This window comes from Athene cunicularia (genome assembly GCF_003259725.1).
Source record: "Athene cunicularia isolate RWA chromosome 1 unlocalized genomic scaffold, athCun1 chr1_part1, whole genome shotgun sequence".
NCBI classification, from domain to species: Eukaryota; Metazoa; Chordata; class Aves; order Strigiformes; family Strigidae; genus Athene; species Athene cunicularia.
This window is the reverse complement of record NW_020799091.1, coordinates 120,189,637-120,216,649: the sequence shown is the minus strand read 5'-3', so window position 1 is coordinate 120,216,649 and position 27,013 is coordinate 120,189,637. Positions and strand designations below refer to the sequence as shown.

Genomic DNA, 27,013 nt, shown 5'->3' with positions numbered 1-27,013 from the left:
GTGGCTTTCTCTTCATTGTTGGTAGAGCCAAGCAGCTACAGCCCTAGAGGGGCCATTTTGGAGCTGGCTGCAGCTTGCTCTGCCTTCTTCTTCCAAGTGGCAAGTGCTCTTGATTCCTGGTCTTTTTTTTTTTTATACCTTTCTTTTTTTCCTCCATCCTCTCAAGTAGATAGTGAGAATGGAAATATGAGTTTCTGAACCAGAAGGAATACTAAGGCTTTTGAAGTGGGTTTGTATTTGTTGTTTAAGTGTAATTATTCTGGGGGGAAAGTAATAATGAGCGCATATATATATAAATGGTTTTAAGGATTCATGCTGATAACATTTTCTGCCATACCATAGTTTGGAAGAAGCCCAGTAACTGATGAAAAAATTTTCTTTTAAAAGTTGGAGATATATACTGTGTTTCTGTGCCTATGAAATGAACTTCTTTGGTTACTAGGGACTTAAATGTGTATAAATAAAAGGGAATGGAAAAAAAAATATTTTCTTGAGTTTAATTGTCTTCAAAGTTAGCTGAAATTTATGGTTTTTAAAAATGTTGATAGTTAAAACCCCCTACTTTTTCTCTATCTTTAGGCTCCTGAAAAGTTCAGGAAATTTTTTTTGCATCTTATTTAGTAAAAGTGCTTATGAACCTTGTATTTCAGGAAGGCTTGAAATAACCTTGAAAAAGATGAACTAAATGTAATACAAGCGCTCTTGAAGAGGTTAAACAATAGCTTTGAAAATGATCAACAGCTTTATAAATTCTGATGACATAGTGACTTCACAGACATTGGTAGTGCCAGCTCAGCAGATGACTGTAGAAGATGAAGCATAGGGAGCTAAACCGATTGTGCTTACTTGCTATGTCTGTGTCTTCCCAGGGTTGGGAAGAAAAGGAGCTTGTGTTCCTACTCCAAGGGGTCTCCTTTAGCAACCTATGGGCAAAGTAATCTACCTGGTGTTTCCCATGTTTTTCTGGGCTCTAGAGGTGGGTTTATGAAATGTGCAGACTTCTGATACGATACCACCTGCCTCTTTTTTTCTCATTTGAGTCCAACAACAACATATACTGAGATGAGAAATAAACCATTGATAATTATGGTGTCTCTATTTTTAAAGGGTTATCATAGTTCCCTGTTTTATTTTTCATCCTCTTAATATTGCTGTATGGACTGAGATCATGTTCCTGAAAATAACCTCAGGTGGAAAGGCGCTTGTGGGTATTGTGAAAGATTTCTGTTCTTGACTCTGTTCACCTTAAGCAAATCTCCTTTTTTAAGTAGGAGAGTTATCTGAAGGCGAAGTGATAAACTGGGCCATGTGTGGATGGCTTTCACTTTTTGGTAAAAGTATAAGGGCTTAATACAAATATTTGAAAATTATCAAACTTGGAATATGCCCACAGTGGATGTAGTTTAGGCAATACTGCTTATGACAGTCTGAGGACCACTTCATCTTTTTCCTGTAGTCTGGCTAAACTCTCTGGTGATTATTTGTTTACTTCCAACAAAAGTTGAAGTTTAAATTGTATTACTGTTTTATAAGGCATCCTGTTACTCATTTTGCTTAATGCCAAAGATGTATGAGTGGAACTGAATTAAAAAAAACCCCAACTAATAGAATCTGGTATTTTAATTATTGGAAATATAGTAGATTGCGTGATAAACATTAAGGTTTCTACTACCTGCACAGCATTTCTCTGGCAAGTCTTTCTTTGGAAACAGAGATGATTCCGTCACCTATTTCAAGAAAATTTAGTACTCAGTTATCTTGCTGGACAGTGCATGATACTGCCATTTATTTTTCTTCCAGTGGATATATGTAGCCCACAATGATGGTTGGTCTGTTTTTCTGTCATCTGGTTTATTTTAAATCAAAAGTACTTTACATTGTCTTGCAGATTAGAATGTTTTACTAAATGGAAAGTTGTGCAGGAGGAAAACCTAATTAGCACTGCAAAGGACTCATTCTGCTTTTAAAAGGGCAAAGTACCAGGCTGTTCTTCCACAAATTCTGTGTTTATCTTAACTTGGGACTTACGCCCAGGTAACATGTGTCCGTGATTTGCTATGGTGAGGATGGGGACAATATTCAAAGGACACTGCATACAGAATATGCCCGTAGGTGTGAATCCCCTTGCTGAACATGGGTGAGCAGTGGAAGGACCAGGTGCTAGTATGTGCATTGCAGAAAAATAATTAAGAGGATCTGAATAACTGCTGTTCCCTCTGTACTTGCAAAGGGAAAAAAACCTATCTTTCACCTTTTTCTAACTAGAATTTTTTTATGATCAGGATTCGTATTTTGTCATGGCATTTACACAGAATGTAAGAGACCTATAGAAAAAGTTTTGGAAGTCAGCATTCAGGTCACTGAAGCAGCTTTGAACGCTTCTGCTTTCCCTGTAGGACACAAGTTGCTGTAGGTCATTGTATCCTTCTACTCAAGGAAAGATTAAGTTTGAGTCAAAACCAGGTTAACTGGTGGACTAAAGCTGGTGAACCATGGTGACCATGAACCATTGGTGTCATGCTCAAAACCAATCTGTCACATGGCTAAAAACATCATCCAGTTTGTGAGCCAGTGATATTAGCAAAAGGTAGTTTCAAAATGAAATATGATCTCCCATCCCTGTCTACTTTTTCAAACTAGAGTATTCCCAGAGTTCTTCCCTTAAGACCAGCCTGTTCTTAATTCCCTTTCTCACCTCTCCTTTGCTCAGTCTAGAGTCTAACCAGAAAAACGTCTGCTTTGTTAATGGAAGTTACCTTCAGATGACACCCCAACAGCCATAGTCTGAGTTAGCCAGCAAGAGAATCCTGGCATGACTTTACTTGACAAGTCAGGGCAATGAAAACTGATGTAGTTAATTCTCTTTTTTCATGCTGTGCACATCACCCTGGAGTGGAATGCTTGCTAAAACTGAATTCTGTGTTTACCATTGATATTCAGTATCATTAGCCTAAAACGGGTCCTCAAGGGATAGCGTCATAAAGCAGATATTCCCTGATTGAATGAACAGTCCGTTATTCTGGAACATGTAACTGTCCTTTGACACTTTAAAAAAACAAAAACAAACCCCCCAAAACCCCCACAAAAGAAGCTTATGTTTGGTAGATGTGGCGTCTAAGAAGAATATAAGAGCAAACTCCTGAACTGTATTGTCTCACTATTTCCACTGAGGTTCTCTTGCTACCTCAATCAATAATGAGGGAGCAGAATTGGATCCTAAATGGTTCCTTTACTGTATGACCCAACTGGATTGTCCAAGTTGCTATGTAAGCAGCAAAACCAATGAATTTTGATTTCTTCTGGATTTGCATTCTTTACTTTCCTGAGGCCAAACTGAATGACTAACAGATGAATCTTGTCTGCCTTCCCTCTGTGAGGATGCCAAGTTGCTTTTCTACCCACTGCTCGCCCACTGATTTTCAGGAACTTGTGCAAGGATATAATTTTCATTTAGACTCTAGACTTCTTTCAAGATGAGTTTCAAGTTGCCCAGCAAGCTCAAAAATTATTCAGGGGAGGGGGATGGACAGACAAGGAAACATCACACTGAGATAAACATTGCTTTCTATTAAAAAAAACAATAAAAAGAATTGTAGGTAAGCCGTGCATGCAGTACGTCTCAAGAATAACACTGTCTACAACAGCATTAGGGACTTTTTGGATACAAGCTCCTGCAATCCATGTAGAAGGCTGAAAACACTAGGAATGGTGTCTGGCACCAGTGAACACACAGACTCAGCCAAGGTAGTATATGAACTATCAGCCCCCTTTAGCATTTTTGTAGGATGGTGAGGAATTGCAGATCTTGCTGTTGGAAATGTGTGTATACTGTTTTGAATCACACCTACATGTAGAAGCATTCCACATCTTTAGAGGTGCCAAAATGTTTGCTATCTAGCCTGGAGGAGATACCTTTTCACTTTTCTCTCTAAAGTAAGCTGCTGGTTTAGCTTGCATATACTATACAGTGATTTTAGTGCTTTTAAAAAGAACCATGGGGGTTTTTAACATATTGATGTAATTACAGAAGCATGTGTATCACTTATTCCTTTAAACCTTTCCACTGAATTGAAATACTTAGCATTTCTACAGCCAACCATATGATCACTTTAACACTGCATATATCGGAGGGTTACTGCAATAAATCAGATGATTTGTTGGATATCTTTGCTTCTGCTTCAAAATAAATTCCCAGTGACTGCAAAAAGGTGATAGGATATGCTTTCAAATGCAGTGGAAGCAGCAAACAGCTGTTCTATTAATAAATTTTTTTAAAAGGTTGCTTTGGGTAGGGATTATTTTAGTCCTGTTTCTGATTCAACCTCTACAAGGTAGGAAACCCCTATCTTGAGGTAGAGGAGAGGAGTAAAGACAGTGTTTCTTCTGAGAAAAGATGAAGTCCTAACTCAAAACCTTCCAACTGTGGGAAAGTATTTAGGGGAACAGAGACATTCAGAGGCAAACACTGCCAGTAAATTACTTGTAGGACCTAGTCTACTCCTGCTTCACAGAGGCACTGGACTGTGACTTCCTACACCAGAATCACGCAATCCCAGAATCATCTGGGTTGGAAAAGCCCTTGAAGCTCCTCCAGTCCAACCATGAACCTCACTCTGACTGTTTCCAACTCCACCAGATCCCTCAGCGCTGGGTCAACCGTTCTTACCCTGGCCAAAAAGTAGGGATGAAGTGAAAAGTTAGAATCACAAGGGGAAGATTTTGAACCCATCAAGGGTCTTAATTTTGACAAATGAATTGCATTTCATGACTTACTGCAACCTTTTTTCCTTTTTCTGCTGGTGTTTATATATGAATGTGTAATGATTACATCTGGGCATATAAAACTACTGTAGATGTATAATGATACTGGTAGAGTTGTTGGTGCTTATCATCTCCACTTCTGCTACTGTAAGTACATAAGCATGAGCATGCTGTAGGGAATTAGACCCTTTCAATTCCAGTTTCGTACTGGGGAAGCTGGTTTAATGCTACTTATCTTGCAAGACTAAAGCACTGGTAGGTGTCCATTATGTTTGCAACGAACTCTGAGCTCTGAAATAAAACAACTGTTAAGGGCTATTGATCAGCTACAGGCTGAAATGGCAAATGCCTCTCTTTCTGGAGTCTCAACCTCTGTAGCCTTACTCAGCTGAATACAGGACAGCAACACAAATCTGTTGCTTTTTGCCTTTCTTATGTTCTTATGGGTGTAATGTCATCGAGAAGTGATTCTGTCTTTTTTTTTTTTTTTGGGGGGGGGGGGGGGGTGTGGGTAGCTGAAGAAACATGGACTAGAAGTGATTGCGAGCAGGACTACAAACAAGTCTGATAGCTCAGTTAGTGTTTATTTCCCCCTATCCTACTATTACTGTGTTTTTAGCCATGTACCTCTTTCCAAGATGTGACTTGCTGAAGTATGTTTCCTAGATGCACTGCAATCTTTGTGATGCTAAACAGAACATGTCTGTGTTTTACTTCAAACTTTATCTCATAAACATTGTGCAAAGACCCCATGTAAACACCCTAATTGAGTTAGCATTTAAACTCATCATAGATTTATCCTCTAATAAATTTAAGATTTTACAGATGCCAATAAACCAGCCTGTTTCATGGAGCAAAACAAAGTTTGGGTAGAAATAAATAAATGCTAACATTTTCAAAGGTTCATATCCATAGAAATCTGTGAATGGTGTCCCCAAAAATGATGTGAAAACCGTTGTCTAATCTGTACCTATCACATTACGAAGTAGACCTTTGCCTTCCCTCAGGGAGCCCTTGTCACAGTGGGAGCTGAGCAGTCCTAGTTTTGGCTGCATTTCTAATAGGAAATCACCTGAGTATCTGGTGTGAGAGTGGTTTGATTGAAATGAAAAAAGACTTCCCTTCATTTTCAAGGGTGGGTTGTAACACTGACATGTTTGTGAATCACAGTGGCATCTGTGGAGCACTAGAGGATCTAGTTTACAATGTAAAGCCTTTTAGGCTCAGAGGTTGCTTTCTTACTATACATTTAAAGTGCCATAAAGAAGTATAGATCCATGACTGAAGATCCAAGTATTATTGTTTTGAAACATTTCCTAGGATTTCATGCATGGAATTATCTCCTTCATGGAGAGTACGTGCGTGTATGCACAAAAAGTATTTATGTTCCTTTTGTTGCCTCTTCTAATTATTTCCTGCTCTGTCTTGTATTCAGCAGTGGGGGCAGAAAGACAAGCTTGTTCACTTTTTGAAGATTTTTTTTTTTGGCAAGGAAGTAACTCAGAAAAAATGTGTTGGCAAGTTCAGTGACCTGTGAAATCAGTCAGAAATCAGATGAAATCAGCTAAGGAATTAACTGCAGGAAATAAATTATAAAATAATAAAGCCTTCTCATTGCTGCTTTAGCTGTGTTTCTGCATTGGAATCTTTCCTTTAAATGCTCAGAAGAAAAGTGGAATCTGAGCTCTCCTACCAAACCTATAAAATGTGGACTATCACATACAAATTTACACATAGTTTAAGAGGAACACTTAATTTGAAATATTCAGTAGATTTTACCATGGAAGGGTGAACTTGCTTTAAGAAACCATAAATCCTGTGTCCAAAATATGGCAGCTAGAGAACTTTGATATGAAATCATAGGATAAATCCAAGATAGTTTAAAAAGGAAGGAAAGAAAGATGACAAGTTAGTTGTGTGAGAACAGGTTTGGAGTTCAGGTCTGTATGCTTCTATTTCCTTATGATTTTTAGAGAATTCACAACTCAATACTCTTAAAGAAGAGAAAGCAGCTTATCTAATAAATACGTCCTCCTGACAAACACAAGCTGGAGGGGTTGTGTCGGACAACACAAAGAAGGAGTCTAAACATCATGCAATCAGACACACTGGTATCTGGGGAAATTACTTCATTCTGCAGAGACTGTGTTAAATATAATCACTCCTGTCAAAATCATTGGACAATATTACTACATACTATGTAAGCTTTGTAAATTAATGAAAGCAGATACAAAATTGAGGTCTTCCTTCCTGTCAAAAAAGCTACTGGGATTCTTTTTCCTCTTTCTTTTGGAGAAACTCTGTATTGACGGCATGCAGAGGTGGAAGCACTACTCACTAGTTGCACTGCATGTTTATTTTAGCAACTCTTAAGTGACTGGCAGAGCTTAGGTGTCAGATCTGACAGAGAAGGGAGACCAGGTGTTATTAGCAAGTAATACTATGTTTGCTTTGTGTGGGAGTTAAAAAGTCACTGGAAACTTTTGTTACAGGACTTGGCTATGACCTCCACAATCAAAACTTGCCCTCTGCTCCTCAAGTTAGGTGCAGTCATCCATCATTTTACACCCAAAGAGTGATGGTTGTTTGTTGCTGTACGTAGGAGAGCTGTGGTGGTCTTAGCATTACTAAAATATCTGAGGAAGCTGTTTGGGCTGAGCTGGTTCTGCAATGGACAGCACAAACAACAGCGGGGGTTTCATCAGCTTTCACAGCCTCTCCTCCTTGCCACAAATTGCATTTCTAGTGAGTTGGTTTCCATGATGTAGAGCAGCTGAATTTGCTGGGATGAGGCAGCAGCTATGAAACAAATGGCATGGAACATCAACTGGAGCTTAAATGGAAATGGTTTATGTCAAGCCAGCTTCTGTTAGAAGACACATGCTAATGACTGCTGAGCCACAGAGGTTTTCAGTTGCTCTGTTCAATGTAAAATCCCCAAGGCTTATTAAAGAAGGTGGTTTGCACACGTGTGAGTACAGAATCATGGAGTTCCTGAGGTTGCTTACAACTGAATTAGAGGGCACTTGCCTTGCAAGTGTTCTGGCTGGTGAATAGAGATTTGTTTGCTGTCTGGAAAGGGGATGAACCAGCTCTTAATCTGGCTCTGCAGTGAGTCTTCCCAGAAACAACATAATTACATTATAAAGAAGTTATTTTAGATTTGAAAAAAATATTAAGAACCAATTACAATTGCTATGTTTACTGGATTTCATCCTCTTCACTGGACCGTTTCAAGGTGATGCCATCAATGAGCTTGGCAGCTGTTGCAAAGTATATGTTAAGATGCCCGATGTACTTATTCATGGGAATTCAGACTTGGGAAGCCTTTTGCCCTCTGCTTTTATCAAAGTAGTAGCTTAGGCTGTAGAATTATCTGCCCCAACCAGAGGAGGAATCCCTCTCATGTTTGAAGGATAATGAGAGAAGACCAGCAAATGCATCTCAGGAAAATGTTCCTCCAGTGTTCTAAGAGTTGATGGGTTGGCTTATTAAACAGCCTTCTTCTATTCTGGATGTGCTAGGGTGCAAATCAGCTAACTTTAAGCAGTGTTATAATGCTCACCCGTATCTCTGTTTCATACCTGCCAAACTAGGATTATGGTGTGTTTGGGGGTGTGTAGTGTCTGGCTTTCTGGGGTTTTTAGCTTTTGTTTTTCATTTTTTTTCTGGTGATGGATTCCTAAATGAGCAGATACACAAGATTCATGTGAGCGGAAGGAACTAGAACTAGGAAAAAAGAAGCTTTTGCTTTTGGTGGATGGAAGTGGTGTAACCATTCCACACCTAAAAATCTTCTTTACAATTTTATGTGACTCACACAAGCTCAGACAAATATCTGACTGTTTTGGTGCTTACACAGAAGAAAAAGCCATTGAATCTTCTTCCTTCAGAGGAATTTCTTTCCTCTGAATTTTCTGGGGAATTGTGCTTCTCTTAGTAAGTTTTCTGACTGATTGTACGTTTGACTGAATAGATAAAAATGTTACAGAAGGTAATGTACATGCTTAGCTCTAAGGAAGAGGGTATTTTTTATTTTTCCCAGTTGCTGTGACTGTTGATTCAACGGAAAGTACCTTTTTTTTCTTTTAAACCTGTGACAAAGCATTGCTGATAAAGAGTACTGAGTAGATCTTAAAGACCTTGCAGTGTTATTGTGCTGTCTTCAGCCTGAAGCTATTGTACCTCACACTCTAACAGGAGGCTTGTCCAAACTGCAATCCTATCCACAAACATAACCTTCAGTGGAACTGTAGGGTTGTTCTTCACTTGACTGTCTGTCAGGGTGTAGATTAAAACTTGATTTAGGATACTACCTAATTTGCTATCAGAAACACTCTGTGGCATGGATGAAGCCCCACTCGAACATGACAAGATTTTCAGTGCCTTCCCGGCACTGCCTTTCCACAGTTCAGTGGGAAAGGATTAAATGGGAAGCCTAAGTCTACTGCCAAGTGAAGCAGCATGGGTGTGCTAATGGGCCCTTGCTGCCCCTTCCCAGGGAGCACAGGGCTGAAAGTAGGAAGCGCTGTGCACTGGTGTGCCCAGTGATTACTGAGTCGCTAATTTCTGAATGCTCCTGTTTGGCACTGTCAAATGTTCTGAATGATTTTTCCCTCTCTTAAAAGCAACAAGTACATCCCAACCACAGATCCAGGCTGGGCGAGGAGTGGACTGGGAGCAGCCCCCAGGACAAGGACTCGAGGGTATCAGTGGATTGAAAACTGACCATGAGCCAGCAATGTGTGCTCACAGCCCAGAAACCACCCATGTGCTGGGCTGCACCCAGAGCAGTGTGGGCAGCAGGGCGAGGGGGGGGATTCTCCCCCTCTGCTCTGCTCTCTTGAGACCTGCTCGAGTAGGGCCAGAGGAGGCCACAAAGATGCTCAGGGGCTGGAGCACCCCCTTGTGAGGACAGGCTGAGAGTTGGGGGGTTCAGCTGGAGAATAGAAGGCTCCAGGGAGACCTTAGAGCGGCCTCCCAGGACTGAAAGGGGCTACAGGAAAGGGGAGAGGGACTTTTGATAAGGGGGTGTAGATCTAGGACAAGGGGTAATGGTTTTAAACTGGAAGAGGGGAGATTTAGATTAGATCTAAGGAAGAAATTCTTCCTTGTGAGGGTAGTGAGGCCTTGGCACAGGTTTCCCAGAGCAGCTGTGGCTGCCCCTCCCTGGCAGTGTTCCAGGCCAGGTTGGACGGGGCTTCGGGCAACCTGGGCTAGTGGAAGGTGTCCCTGCCCATGGCAGGGGGGTGGGACTAGGTAGGCTTTAAGGTCCCTTCCAACCCATTCTATATTTTTCTACTCGTGTCACAATTTAAAAGGTCCTCTTTTTTTAAGGCTCACATATCTTTAAAAATACAAATTGGCTATCAATTAATGATAGGTACAGAAAAAAAATCTTGCATTTCACAGGACTTTTGTTCTGTTTTTCTCAGTTCTGAACATTTTTAAAGTCATTTAATTGATGTATACATAGAGCTAATCTTTAGCGTGTTTTTTCACTCCAGGTTTGCTTGTTTTTTCTCTTGCTTATTAGCTTTGATTTGTCAAATTAATGCTGCTGAGTTAAGCAGCACCCAGCAATAACAATATGAAATATTATAAAGGAGAAGACACTGATTTATCTCTCTGAATTTTAATTGAAATGAGGTACTGAGGCACCTCTTCTTGCTATACTTTTTTTGCTAAAGAAGCAAAAGATTTATTAAAATTACATTACCTTGTATATGTTACAAGTTATAGATACTTTCCAGACATACACAAATTAGCTGTAGAACTATTTCCTTTTCTCTTCTGGATGCTTTAAACACCTTCAATAACCATTACATTAAAAGAGAGAGTTCCTTTGCTGTCAAAAGGATTCTATCAGAGACAGACTAGAACAAATTGGGGCTGAGGCAGTTTGGAGGAAATAATACTCCAACTTTACCCTTCCATTTTTATTTGGTATAAACGTGTCAAAACCAAGGACACATCCAAGAATATTTCTATCCCTTCAAGGAGACAGACAGAATTACAACTAAATTCTTTGAACATTTCTGTTTTGTATTTGGCCAGTCTTTTGAATTAGGTAATGGAAACTTAATCCTTCCCTGCTGCAAACTATTTTGCAAGACCAATGACTAAGTAGTCCACCTGCTCAAATTTGAAGAACAAAAAGATATTTAACGTTTGTTGTTCTTCTAAGAAAATATCCCAAACACCTGTGGCTAGGCCCCTTCAAGGCAAAACTAAACTTCAAGAATGATATTTACTGTGACCTACAGTACGAAGTTTTCATCGAGGTAGCAGACTTGGACTGCTTATGCTAGGAGGCTGTATAACTCAATCTGACAAGGTTAACACTTCCACTTAGCAAGCCACACTTAAATTTCTGTCTTGACCTGACTCTTTAGATGACTACAAACACTCAGGTCATATTTGGCCTGTGGTTCCTTATGAACCACAGCTTTTGCAGGAACTGCAGAGGGATCTCTCTGCAAACACCCAGAAGGATTTAATGATGCTGAGTTTACACACAGCCTGCTGAATGGTAATGAATCTTTTCCCACAACTGCTCTGTCAGTAACAGAACTGCTTGTAATGAGTTGGTGCAGGCCACTGCATCTATAGCATGACTGTAATTATTGCCTGTGAATACTCTACCTGTATATGATACTGTGCTGAGGACATTCATACATCACAGATGATTAATTTTGTATTGTCACCACTGGGTCAAGAACACCTCCGTATTTTCCTGCTCTTTGTTCAGGCCTCTTTCTTATGTCCACTTATTTAAAGGGACAGATCACTACTGACATGGTATACGGTGAACTTATTGTTCATTGCATGACTGACTTTCAGCAGTCCTAATCTCATCTGAGGCAGTCGAGCTTTGCTTTTAATGGATACTCTCCTTGAAGTTCATGCTGAAGAATTGCCATATTAAAAATGTTCAAAGGTGGCTAAGCACCCTTTTAGATGCATTCTTCCCATCAATTGTCTGCTATAGACTTCCATACTGTGGAATATCCTATCCTGGGAATATCTGTTCCTGACAGCGGATTGTCCCCTATGGATTCCTGAAGGGCCCTGCCACTAAGGGGGAGGATGAATTCTTAAGTGGAAGAGGAAATAAGAAGAGACAGGAAATGCTTGGCTGAACAGAGGGAGGAAAAACCTCCCTGACACAGTGTGCCTGGATGTGTCCAAAGGAAACGCTGGAATCTCCCTTCTCAAGGGACTTCAAAAACTAAGCACTAGAAAATGTACTGCAGGGAACAATACTCCATTGGCAGGAAAATGGGCTGGATGATCTAATTATTTTCCATCTTTAACTTGTCTAAGTCTATGAATAATTTAGATGTCTCTAGCTGCTCTTTTTCTTACTAATTTCCAAAATATTGTAAGTTGGGAATGATTTCTTTTAAAAGAAATAATATTACTTTAAATCTTAATTACTTTTATTTATTACTTAATTACTTTTAATCTAATTACTTTTAATTACTTTTAACAATTTTAATCCATCAGTCCTGAGGCTCAGCAATTTCTGACCTTTCCTGTAACCTGTCCTACTTTCCAGAATTGTGACATGCTAGGTGTGGAGCTAAGCTCAGCAAGTATGAATAGTTACAGGTGGCTTCTGCAGTGTATGTCTGCAGCGTTTTGGGGGCAGTCCTAAGTTTCTGGTGGTCTGGTATGACTAATTCTTTGCAAGTAAACCTGTAAAGTTTGGATAATCTTTGAAAAGCCTTGATGTTGTAAATTCCTTCATTCCCTCACTACCACAGATTCTTCCTTGAGATAGTGACAGCAAGTGTCTTAATATCTCTATGGATGTGAGTTAGTGTGAGCAGAGTCTGTTAAAGGCAAGCATGTACCACCTATATGTTTTCAGCAGACTTGATAGTATTCATTCATTTAGTAAGGAAACAGAAACATAGAGGATGTTTTTGTAGAATTATAAATTTAATGGGCTTTGTGCTGTGCCATTCACCTACAAGTTTTAAGACAGTTTAGTTGCACAAAGAGTCTTCATCTTTCCTAACCCTTATTTCTGTAGCCCAAATATAGCATAGTTTGTATTCTGATTTTACTGAAAAGTCTTTATTGTGCCTTTCCCCTGAAATAAACTTTTATATATGAGCATGTGTACATGCACATGTGCAGACTTGCAGAAATAAGACTCAGTTTGACAAATCAAAGACGTGGTAACTTGACCCCAGAAATTACTTGTGTTATAAATTACTCAGTAAGAAAGATAGCTCAGTCTAAAAGCAAAATACCAGTGTTAAATTTCATTTAGAAGAAACAGTATTAAGAAACCACAACCATCTAAATATCTACCTGTAAAGAAGGGTTCTCTTTCTGAGAGGGTAGTACCTTTCCAGAGTACCTTTCAGAGGTACTACAATGACTTGTTTATAATAGACTTTCAAGGCTGCAGTTAATGCTGACAGCCAGTTATTTATGCTCAACTCATAAAATTGCTAATCCCTTTGTGAATCTATTACGGAGAACTTGAGTTAGTCATCACAGTGAGAAATAAACCTTTTGAAATGTCCGTGCTAGAATTCATGATGCTATTAAGTAATTTGAGAAAATAAGCATTCAGTTAGCTCCTGCTACAGTGAAACTAGTACGAGGCACTTGAAACAAGAGCATTCAGCAATAACACATTATGTTCTTAATCAAGACAAATTTACTGTGAGCCAGGGGTCAATCAAAAAAAGGAACAGGAAGCTTGCAGCTCTCTTTGAGCTTGGGTAAACCTGTCCATCAGTATCATTATCTGTGTTCAGCAGTTTTGTAAGTTGTAGAAACATATAAATGAAAAATCAGTCAAATTTTAATTTAGCCTGTAAACTTCTGTCCCATATGCCATAAATTCTCATGATTCAATTATTTTATATATTTTGTATATCTCTTAATGTTGTTTTAATAGATGTAGCTGGGAAGAGTAGTGTTTCTAGGACAAGGATGGCTAAGCTAATGAATAGTTGATAAAAATGTGAAATAAATGCTATTTAATCTTTTAGGCTTAGTATTAATGAGGTCACACCTGAAAGAGCTGAATAGAGGAAATAAAATTGCTGAGTCAGTTTCAACTTGGTTTAACATTTGTCTAAATTACAGAACTTTTTCTAAGAAACCTGGCTCTATTTTGTGCTTGGATATTTAAATAGTCCTTTGGATTGGGGATGATTCTTCTTTTGAATTAGAAATATTTTTCAGTCTTTTAAAAATTTCTACTACTTTTGTGCAGTGAAAGTTTAATTATCCTGAAGCACTTCAATAAGAAAAACACACCTCTGTTTGGTTTCTGCATATAAAGATTTTAAAATCTGTGCCTAGCCACCATAAAAATAAATGTTATTGCATGAAGGTGAGGGTTTTTGAGTAACGCAAATCTAAATTCTGATGGAGTGTTGGGGCTTTTTAAAATAAGTTACCTTTGAGGCTAGCCTCACTCTACAAAGCAGAAGTCTTCAGGCTGTTTACAGCCATGTGCTTGAATCTCCAAGCATTTTGACAGTCTTATCTATTTTCTCCCTGCCTATGCAAAACCACAAATTTTAAGGATGTGATTTCAGGTTCACTGAGCTGAGAGACTTTTGAGTATAGATTCAAGCCCTTTTAAAAACTTATTTACCCTAAAGAATGTGTAGAACCTTCCTTAAAATGTGCCTATGATTACCAAAACAACATATGCATATAAAATATTTAATAGAAATGAACTATTCCTCCAGCTCTGAAAAAAGACTGCACAGAGAAACTTTTGCCAGATGACACCAGGTCGTTAAGTGCTTTGTGAGAAATGTCTTGGCCTATTCTAGTTACTGATGAAACTTGCTTTCCACTTCAGTGAGGCCAAAATTTCACAGTTGGATGATGCCCTGGAGATTATCAAGAACACTAAGAAAAATTTCCCATCACCTCTGATTAATTACCCAGAGTAACAAGTGTTCCCCTGGGCAACTTTGTGTCTCAGCTATAGATAAGCACTGTTATGTGAATTTTAATGAAGTGCAAACTCTGCAACAAGTAGGATAAATTCACCGTTGCCACCATCTTACTTTATAGTCAGTGCTATAAAGTAAAGCAGTTTAACAGAATCTGTTGAGACTCCAATTCACAATGAAGTTAACACAATGTTATCTGAAAAGTTAGTACTGGTTTGGGTTGTGCTCAACTTTAAGCTAAGTGAACCACTTAATGTTTGCTGGTGGATTTGAGACAAATAGTCCAATTCTACAATCGCAGGCAAAGGACAGGCATTAAAACCGATCATTTTCCGTTATGGGGTGCACATATGTGTTAGTATATGCAAACCTATATAGTGTGATCACAGCCCAGGTTCTCTTGTGTACTAATATCCTGTCAATGCCTACAGTGGTCTCATAAGCCTACCCAAAAAAATGAATATGTTTTTCCACAGTCAGTATGAAAAGAGTTCTCGGAGAATGTTAGCTCACTACATTGTAAAGAACTCAAACTTTTAGCAACGTGTTCCTGCTGGCAGCCTGGTAACATAAAGATAGAATAATAGTCATAGCTTGCTAATATAGTAATGCTAAGAACTTAAAGGTTACTGATTCAAGTGTATTTTGGGGTGGGGAGGATAAAAGGAGGTAAGAAACGCCCTAAAAGGTCTTTAGTAGAAATTGATTCCATGGATCAGTGAGATCTGTAGAGGAACTTCGGGAACTATATTGGCAAGAGTGTGGAATATATCCATTTAAAAAAATCTCCAATACTTTCTATAGTACAAATACTGATTATTTATTTTTAACATTCCTATTTACATCTTTCTACCAGTTAATGCATTTAAAGTATGTACTAATGTCAATGAGGTTATGTAACCAATTATCCAAATACCCCCAAAAGTAATCCGCTTTGCTATAGTCATTATGTTACAACATGTAACTAACTCATTAATATCATGATCACTTTAGGTTAGTACCTTGGAAACAATTCATCAATTTAGATCTATTGGTAGATTTGGGATACAAGTCCTTCTTCACTTGGTTAAACAAAACCATGGCCTTTCCCAACATACCTTGCCTCACTAATATTCTCACAACAGAAGGAAAAAAAAGAGAATGGTATTTGTTTAACTGTACAAATGAAAACTAATTTGGGACATAGTTTTGTTTTGCTGATTCACGTTTTTCAGTGTCCTCCTCTCTCCTTTTCAGCCCTAAGTAGAAGAACTGCTTTTCTTAAAACAGATGTGGGGGCTGTAAACATTTTGAACCTTTTCCTTTGTGTTATCTGTATAGAATGTGAGTTTGAGAGAGCTGGAATAATGGAGACACAAGTGTCTACTAACAAAATCTGCATAATTTAAAAATGTCTGTGGACTTGTCTGTGATGCTCCAAGAAAAGTCCCCTGAGAGTAGGGAAGCATGATTTGTCTCATTTTATAGACTGGTAAACATAGAAGTGGGGAGGAAAAAAAAAAAAAACCAAAAAAAAACCCCACCAAAAAAACCAACAAAACAGTCCCTAATCTTTGACATGAAAAAGGAGAAAGGGGGTTGTGCTGGTGGAATTTAAAAAAACCTGCCACCACCAACCATAACACACCCCCCCCCCAAAAAAAAACCAAACTAAACAACAAACAAAAACAACCCACAATTGTCATAAAACCTACCAGGATGACTACTGAGTTTGTCCAGGGAAAAGTTTTGATGATTGACAAGTGGTTCTTGAGCTGCCAGTCTTTTCAATTTGCTTGCTGTGCATGTAGTGCTGCCCATCACCTGTTGTTAATTATAACATCCTATAAATCTAATGTTAGAAGACTAGCACTGAGACACAGTGCCTGCACTGGCTTAATGGACACTCTAGGAAAAAAATAATTTTTTAAGAGTTTATTCCTTGGATGAATTTTCTATGAATCTGGCATTGTCATGAGCTGATATTTCTATTAAAAAAACCCACTAGTGGATGCCTTCAAACAAATAAGGTCCTGGCTTTATACAACCATTGTGGTTTCAAGCACCATATCAAAAAAACACTATGATGGGAAGCTATCATTTAATAAATCAAAATAGCTTGCTTGGTAATAAATATTTTTCTTAGAAACCACAATATTCTTTTTCCTATGCATCATATGACTTCCCCGTTCCTGCATTTTCTGACATTACTGGAGTAACAAAGGAACGTGGGAAATAACTCAGCATGGTGAAATCATTCAGTTTAGTTTTGCCTACACTGTGGTTAGAACAACTTAAAAATATGTGATTTCAGGCACAGGTGATCAAATTCTTCCTTTTTTCAGGTAGCCGCAATTTGGCTGAACTGTGCAGTGCTGCGTTTCTGAGATGAAGATAGTGTTTAGTTGTCATTAAATCACTTCAATTTTGTTTCTCAGCTTTATATTCTACAAAAGGGTGAGCAATATTTCTATCTCACAGTATGTGGGAAATAGTTTCTTGCCTATATGGGCTCTGAGCATTAAAAAACACAACGAACTGTAAAAAATGCCATGAATCACTGCTATTGCTGTGTTCTACATTGGCTGTTGTTCAGATAACTTCCACTTACATTGATAAATCTGCCTTTGTAGTTAGCAGTGAAAAGAAAGCCAGTATTTCACACACACACACACACACACACAAATAATAGTTTGAAGAGAGGAAACATACAAAGATTTACATTCTGCTGTCAGTGACAGCAGTCTAAATCCAGACTGGGTCTAGACACAAGTCAAGTAAAGACACATGCACATAAATAACATCTCTAATAAATATACTATTGCATTTACACAGAGGTATTGTCACATGTAGAATAACTTGCTGACATAAAATACCAAATTGACTGGGACCTACCTATTGGCATTACCAAAGACTATAAATTGGTCCAAAATATTTAGTGACAGACTTTTCTAAAAACATGCATGGATTTGCATGCTTGCATGTACTTGTATATGAAATCAGACACAAATTTCACTTAAATATAAGCAGGATATACTTCTGTAAAGAATACTGCTCTGTACAAAGTCCTTCAAATTTTCTAACGTCTGCTAAGAAAGTCATAAAAAGGTTATAAAAGTCAGAAGATTCAGCTTGTTTTACTGGGATCCCTTTTACAATGCACTTCTCATGCAAACATCAGTGTATTCTTCCATGTATTTGTTCCACAATTATTCAGTATTCCACAGCAAGAATTTTTGTGTTTCTGGGTGTGAGATTCTTTTTATAATGAAGTGCAATGAGGGTATGAATATATTTATATAGCTTCAATGACTTATTGGCTCTGCTTGCCAGTAAAAATGTGGTTTTGATTATCCTTGAAACTCCTGATTCAACCTACTTTGGGAAAGTTGAGCTGTATTGTTTTTTACTGTTCACATGACACACTGCATTCTAGCTGAGATCCAAGGCACCGTACAGTAAACTTGCATCAAAAGAGAAACTTGCAGCAAACCTTGATTAGAAGCTGAAATGTAACTTAAGGAATATTAATAACAGAAAGGTATTGAAATCAGAGTTCTGGTTTTAGGCAAACAATTTCTCAGTGGTTCAAAATGATAGTTTAGGAGACAGATAGGATAAAACTTGCTGTAGGAGTACAGGAAATATTATGAATCCTTGGGGAAAAAAAAAAAAAAGTAATGTTTGTTTAACAGACAGGCTTTAAATGACCTCAAAGAATTATGTGCCACGTTGGTTACTGTCTTGTAACAGAATTCCATTACTTTGAAAGTAAATGTGGAGCCTGGGGCAGCTTTGTTAGATATGCTAATAAGAATATATCTATCCTCTAGCTGATCTTCCTGTGTATATATTTTTTTTCTTTTCCTCTTGTTTGCAATGGTGACTATATGATAACCCACTTAAATCCTATCTAAAGCAATTAATTCTTTACACTGTTTTTTTATGATTCAGCTCTACTGCTGTGTATTTCTAGAGGCTTTTTTTTAAAAAAAAAAAAACTAGGGAGAAAAGGGAGCTATAAAGTAAAACTGCAGTTTCTTTAAGTTCATATTAATACACTGTGAAAGACATTCAATTGTATTAGGGCAAGGGACAGCAAACGGGCTGTATCCTGATTACTGATATACCAGGATAGGAGGGGATAGAAAAGCCATTTGAGGATAGAAAACTTTCTGAAAATGTTTTCTATGTACTTTAGTTCTGAAGTTAATTGCATCTCTGCATCCTCATGGGCCAGTGGCCAGCCTCAGAGCCACCTGCTTTCTTTTGGCATGCAATTCTACAACTGACTGCCTTCCCATCTGCATCCTAAGTTGCATGTGGCTATAACATACTGTGAGTATGTCAGGCCTGCACTGTGTGCAGTTGTGTTCTTGAAGGAAAATGTGACACCATTAACTAGGGACTTGTAGGCTTTCATAAATGTAGGTTTTCATGCTGAGTGAATAATATTGATGAAATAACCTACTGTATGGTTGCCCATCCCACTAAGTAGAAAGTTATCTGAATGTGTGTCTGAAAAGCAGTTGATGTCCTTGGTAAAGCCTCCCTCCCTCTTAGAACAAAACTCTAACATCTGTCTATGTGAATCGAGAAGTTCTCTCCTCATCTCTCTGGCTTGGAGCTGGTATTTTCATGTAGTTTTCTAGCCTTTGTCAGCTAAGATTTTTGACAGGATAGATCCTTGTCAATGTCAATAATTTTCCCCAGGAAATGAAACTTCGGAAGACTTGTTAATTGCATTGTTTCAGCGTTAGACTTTTTCATTAATTATGGTCTCAATGACTTTAGATCTCAATGCCAATGCAGCAAAGAATGCAGTCTCTGACATACCCATAATGGTTGTGCAGTACTCTTTTTAACAGGCCATGAATCCAGGATGTTGCATCTATCATGTCACTATTCCCTCTCAGGGGCAAGGAGCTGACACTTGCAGTCCTTTCCAGACCCAATTCAGTGTGGTTACCTTAAATAATACACTCTAGCTAAATTTATATTAATAATTGGGGCCTGAATCTCCCTGCCTGTTCGCAAAAGCATCAGCTCTCATGTCTTTTATGTCAAGTGATGCTGTATTGCACAGTATAATGTTCTGACCAGAAATGTTGGGAAGAAAATTACCTTGGCTTAATAGGAGAGCACTTCACCCTACCGGTTCTGATATCCAGACTCAACATCCAGTAATGAAGAGATCATAACAGTGCTGAGTATCAAATTTGAAGAATTCTGACAATCAGCGTTTTCTTCCCTTTCTAGAAAGAGAAGGGAAGAAAGCAGGTATGCTAATACTCTTCAAAATATGCAGGACAGCAGAGAAATATTTTTTTTTACTTTACTTGAATAAATAAGCTACATAAAGTTTATTTTATTTTCCTATTTTTATATTTTTATACGTAATCAAATGTTAATATATTAAATAAACAAGGAACAGCACAGGAAAATTGTGTTTAAAACTGTTGCCCGGGTTACAAGCACACCATGAAGGGCTCATATTTTCTTTTGTTTTATTTTTGAGTAATATTATCTTCATTCCCACATTATGCTTGTGTGTAGCTCTGTAATTCACAGTAAACTGTGAGTTATTTTCTGTTTGGACTACTTTATATATTACAGAGGATCACTATTTCAATTCACACAAAGCTAATTTTTCTCTCCTCAACAGAAGTCAGTTTCCAGCTTGTTCAGAGTTTTGAACAAGAAAAAGCTGGAAAAATGAGAGAGAAAATGGAAATATTTCACTATGCAGCGTAAACTCTGGTTTATCACAGAATACCAGACAGCAACAAATTGCATCAACCAAAGCCTAAAACCTAAGTAGCTTCCTCCCTGCCCCAAAAACGAGTAACAGTCGACAGCTCTGGAATGTGCACTCCTCTCGCATGAAAACATTTTTCCGCTCTGCCTTTTCCAAAAATCAAAAAGTTCAAAGCTAAACTACTACACGTTATAAAAGAACAAATTTACCATGACCCTTAAAGACATGAGTCAGTGTATTCAGCTTTCTTGAGGAAGGAGTTATGTTTCTTGTTAAGGCAAGGTTTGCAGTAAAGAGATTATTTTTATAGTTTTATGTATCTCCTTATAATTATTTATCCACATAGATGTTCTATTTTACTGTATAAAGTTGTAACTCATGCCTTTTTTGTCACTGATATACTAATTAAGGTTTACAACATTCCTCTTCAGAAAGCAAATTATTAACATCCTTGTTATACAAATGGGCAAGTCACAGATATTGAGACGCTTAGTTCAAGCTTATTTAGGGTCTCCTTGGCAGTATGGGAACCTCAGCTGCTGCTCTTTACTTGAAAGAGTGCTACTTTTGTTCTTGGGAATGGCACAAGCAAGAGGAATAGCATGTACGTCAAGGACAGAGACACAATGAGATGGCTTTGGGCTGCTGTGGGTAAAAGAACTTGTATCTGGAATAAAGTACATGTGATTTTGTGTCCTCTTAAATGTGAGGTGTAGAACACAACATACTAAGCAGCTGAATTGCTCTATGTAGTTTTTAAAGCTGTCCAGGAAACTTGGAACATCACTTCCATTTATTTGGAACAAGTGGCTGACTCATTTGTCTGTGTTGAAAAACCTCTACTTCTGTTCCTACTGAAACAAGATGGATATTCTGAAAGTCATTCCTCTTTGGAGAGAAGTGCAAAAAGTCACAGAGCTCCTGCTAATATTAAGCCTGGCCATCCCTGAATGTATAGTCAATTAGGAGTATGTTAAAGGATACAAACTTCTGCTTTAATGTGTCCATTTTTTCAAGCAGATTGATACTGCAAAGTCTTGTTCTTTGTGGATACGTGTTCTGGGTAGCTATAAAGGTCCACACTCTAGAAATGGACCTTTGACACTGAATGTTAACTTCAGTAGGATGGAACCAGAATCAGAAAATCTTTCAGCATGGAGAAAGCTGACCTCTGAAACTATATGCAACAGCTTAGGCACATCATCAGGATTCAGCTTTCCGTCACTCCCAAAGAGCAGTGTTCTGCAACTGTAGAGAAGATATGCTTAAAATGCGGGACACTTCATTCCCCTCCTCCCTCTCCCCCCCCGCCTTAACTCATTTTTTTACCACTACAGCTTAGACATGAGGTGTCATCATTTGTATTGCTGCCTCTCTCTTTGTGGTCTTTACGTAAGATGGCATGTGAAAGGACCTCATGTGGTAGTTCCCTATAGTTGTTAAGTTCTCCTTAGCCTTTAAAAAATCCTTTTATTTCACAGGGGAACACAAAGAGGGTGTAATGTAATTAATACCAAGGGTGTTTTAAACTTCAGCTTTTCAAATTGAAAGGTTTGGATTTTTTGTTTGTCTGTTTTAGAGGCCCTTAACCAATTGTGCCATTGAATTTAATGTTGGTTATGAATGAGACTGCAGAAAACAAAGGGGCATGGTCAGTGAGAAGTACATTTCTAGTAAGGGAGAGCTCCAGTCAGTTTTGTCAGGTGCAGGTGTATCACACTAGTAACAGTGGCTGGAAGCACCAGGCAACTCAAGAGGGGGACCTGCATTATGTGACCTGCTGGGTAGAGGAACCTTGTTTTGATAACCTCTGGAATAAGGACAAAAGTGAATTCTGCTTGAGAGACAATAAACTCATTTAATTTTCATTCATCATGCATGGAACTATGAAAGTTACTAAGTAAGCCACGGATATACATGTCATTGAGTCGTGGGGAGTAGTTAGGTGGCAGTGCCTTGATGAGACAGAGCAGCTGATTAAGAATAGGGTAGTGGTAGGTACACTTGCTGGCTATGTGCAAATGAGGGTGAGAAGGGGTTTGCTTCCCCCTTTCTCTGGAGCCAAGCATAGTCCTCACCTATCTGCTTCTTCGTTTTGCTACACAGGCAGTAACACCATGCATGTTCTGAAACAGTCAGAACCACAGTTCAGTCAAATTCGGTACCAGCCACTGTAATAAGCATCACAGGGAAAATATGTATTCCCCCAGCCTGTGCTTCTACCTCCCACGTTATACAAGTGAGCAGGAAAGAGACTCTCACCAGAGGTTAGGAAAACTGTGTGATTTATAACATTGGTGGTAGGTGGAACAGGGGAGACTGTGGGACCAAGAGAGCCAAGTATTTTAAGCATCTGTTATAGGCCTGTGCCAGATGCAGGATACCAGACAAGATGTGCCATTTGTCTGTTCTTGAATGGAATTTCCTATGTCCCTAATACCAAGCAAACTCTGTTTGTTTATAATATAACTACTTCTGGTTTTGTAGAGATGATATACAGCACATATCATCTCTTCATTCTCACAATGACATTTAAGCACTTAAGTGATCTATTTAGCTGTGTAAATTCAAGTCAGGCTTGAAGGGTGTTTTGCTTTGTCATGGGTAAATCTGTAAAGGCTGGAAAATGTCTCTGTTTAGGGAGGCTAAACTGTGTAGTTTCCAGAATAACACTTGTCTGGGTTAAGAATAAGATACAAGTTCTTATAAGACCTATGTCAGCAGACAGTGATTTCAAGTAATCATTTTCATGGGCACAAAGAGAAGAACGATTTGGGAAATGCTGACTGTCCTCTCCTAAAAGTGGAATTTTTTCCCACTTTCAACTGATTATACTTAATAAGTGATTCCAATTACTTCCCACAGAAATAAGCAGGAATTTCTAAGCAAAATTTTTCTGTCAGAATATGTCAATACAAAACTATAGCTCTTTGGTGGAAATACAAGCATTAGTTGTAAAAGGAAACATTCCTCATTTCTTGAAGTGCTTTAGAGAGAAAATAACCTTCTCAGTATCTCATAATGAGATTGATTATCTGGGAACTGAGCATCCCACCTTTACATCTCTGTGCTACCTTGTTATTACCAAAGACACAAACCCTAAACTGCACTTAAGACTGGGTGGGAAAGTTAGTGCTAGTGTATCTAGCCCTAGAAGGAAAATGCAACAGCCCCATAGTAGAAGACCTCCAGAGTAAGTCAGCTGTGCAGAAGGGTCATATTCTGCACATCAGCCTTTATTAATGTCGATACCCTTTCCTGCCAGTGCTGGAACACCCGTTTGCTCTGCTTCAGAGGCACCTCTGGCCGGACTGTCAAACCTGCCAGCCTTTTCCATGGGCCCTTTCTGATATCCTAACCCCAGCACCACATCTCCCTGTCCTTCACCAGCAGGCTGTGTCCTGATCACCTTGCTACTCTACAAATTAAGACCTTTTTCTGGACTGTTGCTAGTTTTTGAGTTCAGACGAGATGATGCCCAAGATAAACTTCTTGACCTCAGCCCTCAGAAGACCCTAGCTTTTCCACAGAAATGTCTTGGCTTCTTCTGAGGACAGGATAAGAGAGTGAAAAATAAATTAAAATCTGCAAGATTGAAAAAGTGAAAAGTTGTAGTTACAAATTTGCTGACAAAAACATGAAGGCTCATAAAATTACTAATCATAATCCAAGTTCCTCCAGTGACATTCCCTATAACTTTTCAGGTCACAAGGTACACTAAAGCATGTGCAATTAACTGTCTGCATAAACAGAGCTCATCCCTTTCTGCCTCAGTTTTTCTGTCTGTAAAGCTGAGGCTGTAATATTTGACTGGGGTATTGCTCTGAAGTCCAGCTTCTTACTGGAGTTGTTATTAGAATAATTACTGCAGCAAATGTCAAAGCTGAGTGAAAGCATTGCCATTCAATAATTAAAGCACAAACCGCAGCCATCACTTTCCTTGTGTCGGTACAGGTATAGACTTAACAGAGCAGAAAACAGATGTTCACACTTGCTTCTAGGTGTAATCCTGTTAGGAGAGAATCTATCCCCCCCACCCGCCCAATCAAAGGTTTTTCCAGTACACTTAGCTGTTTCTAGCTGTAGTTAGAAAAGATACAGCTGTGGTTTTTGGCTTGTATAGCTTGAGCAAAACCCTCAGCAACAACTTGGTCTGAGCTGTTTTACAAAACTATTTTTCTGTAAACATTTTCATTCAATAGTTATCACGTGATATCTATGCTCCCTGAAAATGCACTAGTGACTGGGTGCCTTATCTTCCTATTACTGGACTGGTCAGATACTACTTGAGAGGTGGTCTGAAAGCTGGGGACAGAGATGAGACAGAAAGCACTTAACGAAAGCTGGACTCCGTGACAGAGTCCAGTGATAGTCCAACAAGTTGATGCTGAGTGATTCAGCATCTCAAGTGGCAGCTGAATGGATACAGTAAGCTTGGAGCCTTGAGCTCGTGGCTTTGGAAACTGTCATTTGCAAACGGACCCCACACAAACAGGGTATAAAATAAGGCATCCAGGCTGGGTTTTGAGGGTTTTGCATGCATTCACACTTTGGGGTACTCAAAATCCAGACGCAGGTCCTTGCTTGAGGCTCAGGGCAATCTCTAAGGTAGCTAAATCATGCAGCCTACAGAGGCTGTTGTAAGGAGGCTGCTGCTTCCCACAGAGGTTAAGTCCAGCCAAGAATAGCATGTGTTTCCTCCTCTGCATTGAGCACAACTGCAGCTAAGTGGTTGCTTATGTTCAGAAATGAATGAAATATTCAATGAAAACAAGAATCTTCACTGACGCGACCACTGCTTCTTAATCATTACACAAAATAGTGTTGTCTTGCCCAAGCGTGCCTGGCACTCTAAAGATAATGGAGACAGTACAGTGTTTGGATAGCTGCTTTTTTTTTCGAGAGTGGGGAGGGTGTGCCTGTGTGAGGGCATGTTCACAAGAGTTTTAGCCCAGAAAGAAATAGGTACATCTGGAAAGAGCATAATCCAGGTTGCCAGACTCTGGCACTGCTACTAGAAATAATCCTTTCTCAGGAAAGTACCAAAATGTGGCTGTCTGGTTTGCCCACAAGTATCTGGGCATTTTTCTTGGCAGGCATGGGTACTAGCAGTTATTTGGCATTTTGCTTCCTGCCCCAACTAGTGTCTATTCTTTCTGTGCTGAAGATGGAAGGATACGCCTGTGGTTAAATCACTGGCCTAGGGATTAGGCAAAGTGGGTTCTGCTCAGATTTTAGTCTGCATCCTTGGCCAGGTCACTTAAGCAAGAATTTTGAAAAGTGCTCAGCACCCACAAACAGGATCAGATTTTTCAAAAGCGCTCTGCTTCCACTGAGGCAGCAGCCAGATGATCAAAGGAACTTTTCAGAAAATTTGGCTGCGAGTGTCATTGTGAGAGCTACTGGGTGCTGAGCTCTCATGAAAATCTGGTTCTCATTGAGGTGCCCGGATGGGAACCGAGCTCTCCAACTAGCCCCCATCATGACGGGAAGACACTTGAGAATCTGCCCAGGAGCAGCCTCTTGAAATGCTACACCAGCAACTTTTTCTGTGCCTCAATTTCCTCTAAAATAAGAGTGATGTTGCCAGGGTGCTTGTAAGGATAAATTCATTAATCTACTGTATGTGATGTTCTTGGATGCTTCTGCAGCCCGGGGAGGGAGGTGAAGTGTTTGTAGTGTATCTTTCCAGACATACCAATCATCTGTGTAAGCAAGAGTGTGTTAAAGGCACTGGAGCAGGACTCCAGGAATCAGCTTCACTCTGTGTACAATTTACAAGCCTTCAGGTTCAAGAGCTGCTGCTCTTTGTTTGTCCTGAAGCCTTGATCATGAGTCAGGGCTCCACCATGCTAGAGGATGTAACAAATAGATCAAAAAGACTCACCCTGAAAAACCTTTGTGCTAAACAAAGCAGGGCGGGGAGAATACATTGCAAAGAAATGATAAAGCTGTTCTATTCAGCTGTTTGCCTTCCGAACTCCCTGCATGTTAAGTACAGTAGTTTTGTCACTTTCCTTCCCTTTGTTTTCAAAGTGTTTGGTGTTTTGTGGTTTTTTTTTTTTTTTTTTGGGGGGGGAAGTTTTGGAATTTCAACTTTACAAGACTGGTTACTCTCCTTATCCAAGATACACATATGCAGTAGTATTTTTTGCAGGTGGTTTTTTTTTGTTTTAAGACCAAAGAACCTTAACTTCAGAATGGACATTTTTTTAGTTTCCTTCCCCCCCCCCCCAACTTACAGTGGCCTCAATTTTGCATCCAGATGGAGAAAACTGAAAGGTCCTGAACCTCCTGTGGTGCATGCTGGAGCAGCCTTCCTTCTCCTTCCAAGCAGCCTCCCCTCACAGGATGCGACATTTTCTCTCCAGCGGAGAGCGGAGCCCCCCCCATTTTTGGCCTTCCAGCACTGTGCAACATCTGCGCGACCTAATGCTACCCAGATCCTTCCCAAAGGGGCACCGAGGGCTGGCACGCAGAAGCGAAGCCTCCAGGCTCTATCTCTGAAACGCAAGAAACCTCAAACGCATTGTGTTTCCATAAATGCTCCTCAGCTGACTGGGCTGTGGGGGAG

At 39.2% G+C, this 27,013-nt stretch overlaps 1 protein-coding gene across 1 annotated transcript in view; it reads right to left on the bottom strand.

The window, feature by feature from the left end:
• COL8A1 (collagen type VIII alpha 1 chain) overlaps positions 1-27,013 on the bottom strand; it is an 88,016-nt gene that overhangs the window by 52,261 nt on the left and 8,742 nt on the right. Inside the window, exon 2 of the mRNA XM_026868635.1 lies at positions 19,806-19,936. The gene's annotated coding sequence lies outside the window, so the exon portion shown is untranslated. The remainder of the gene's footprint in view (positions 1-19,805; positions 19,937-27,013) is intronic.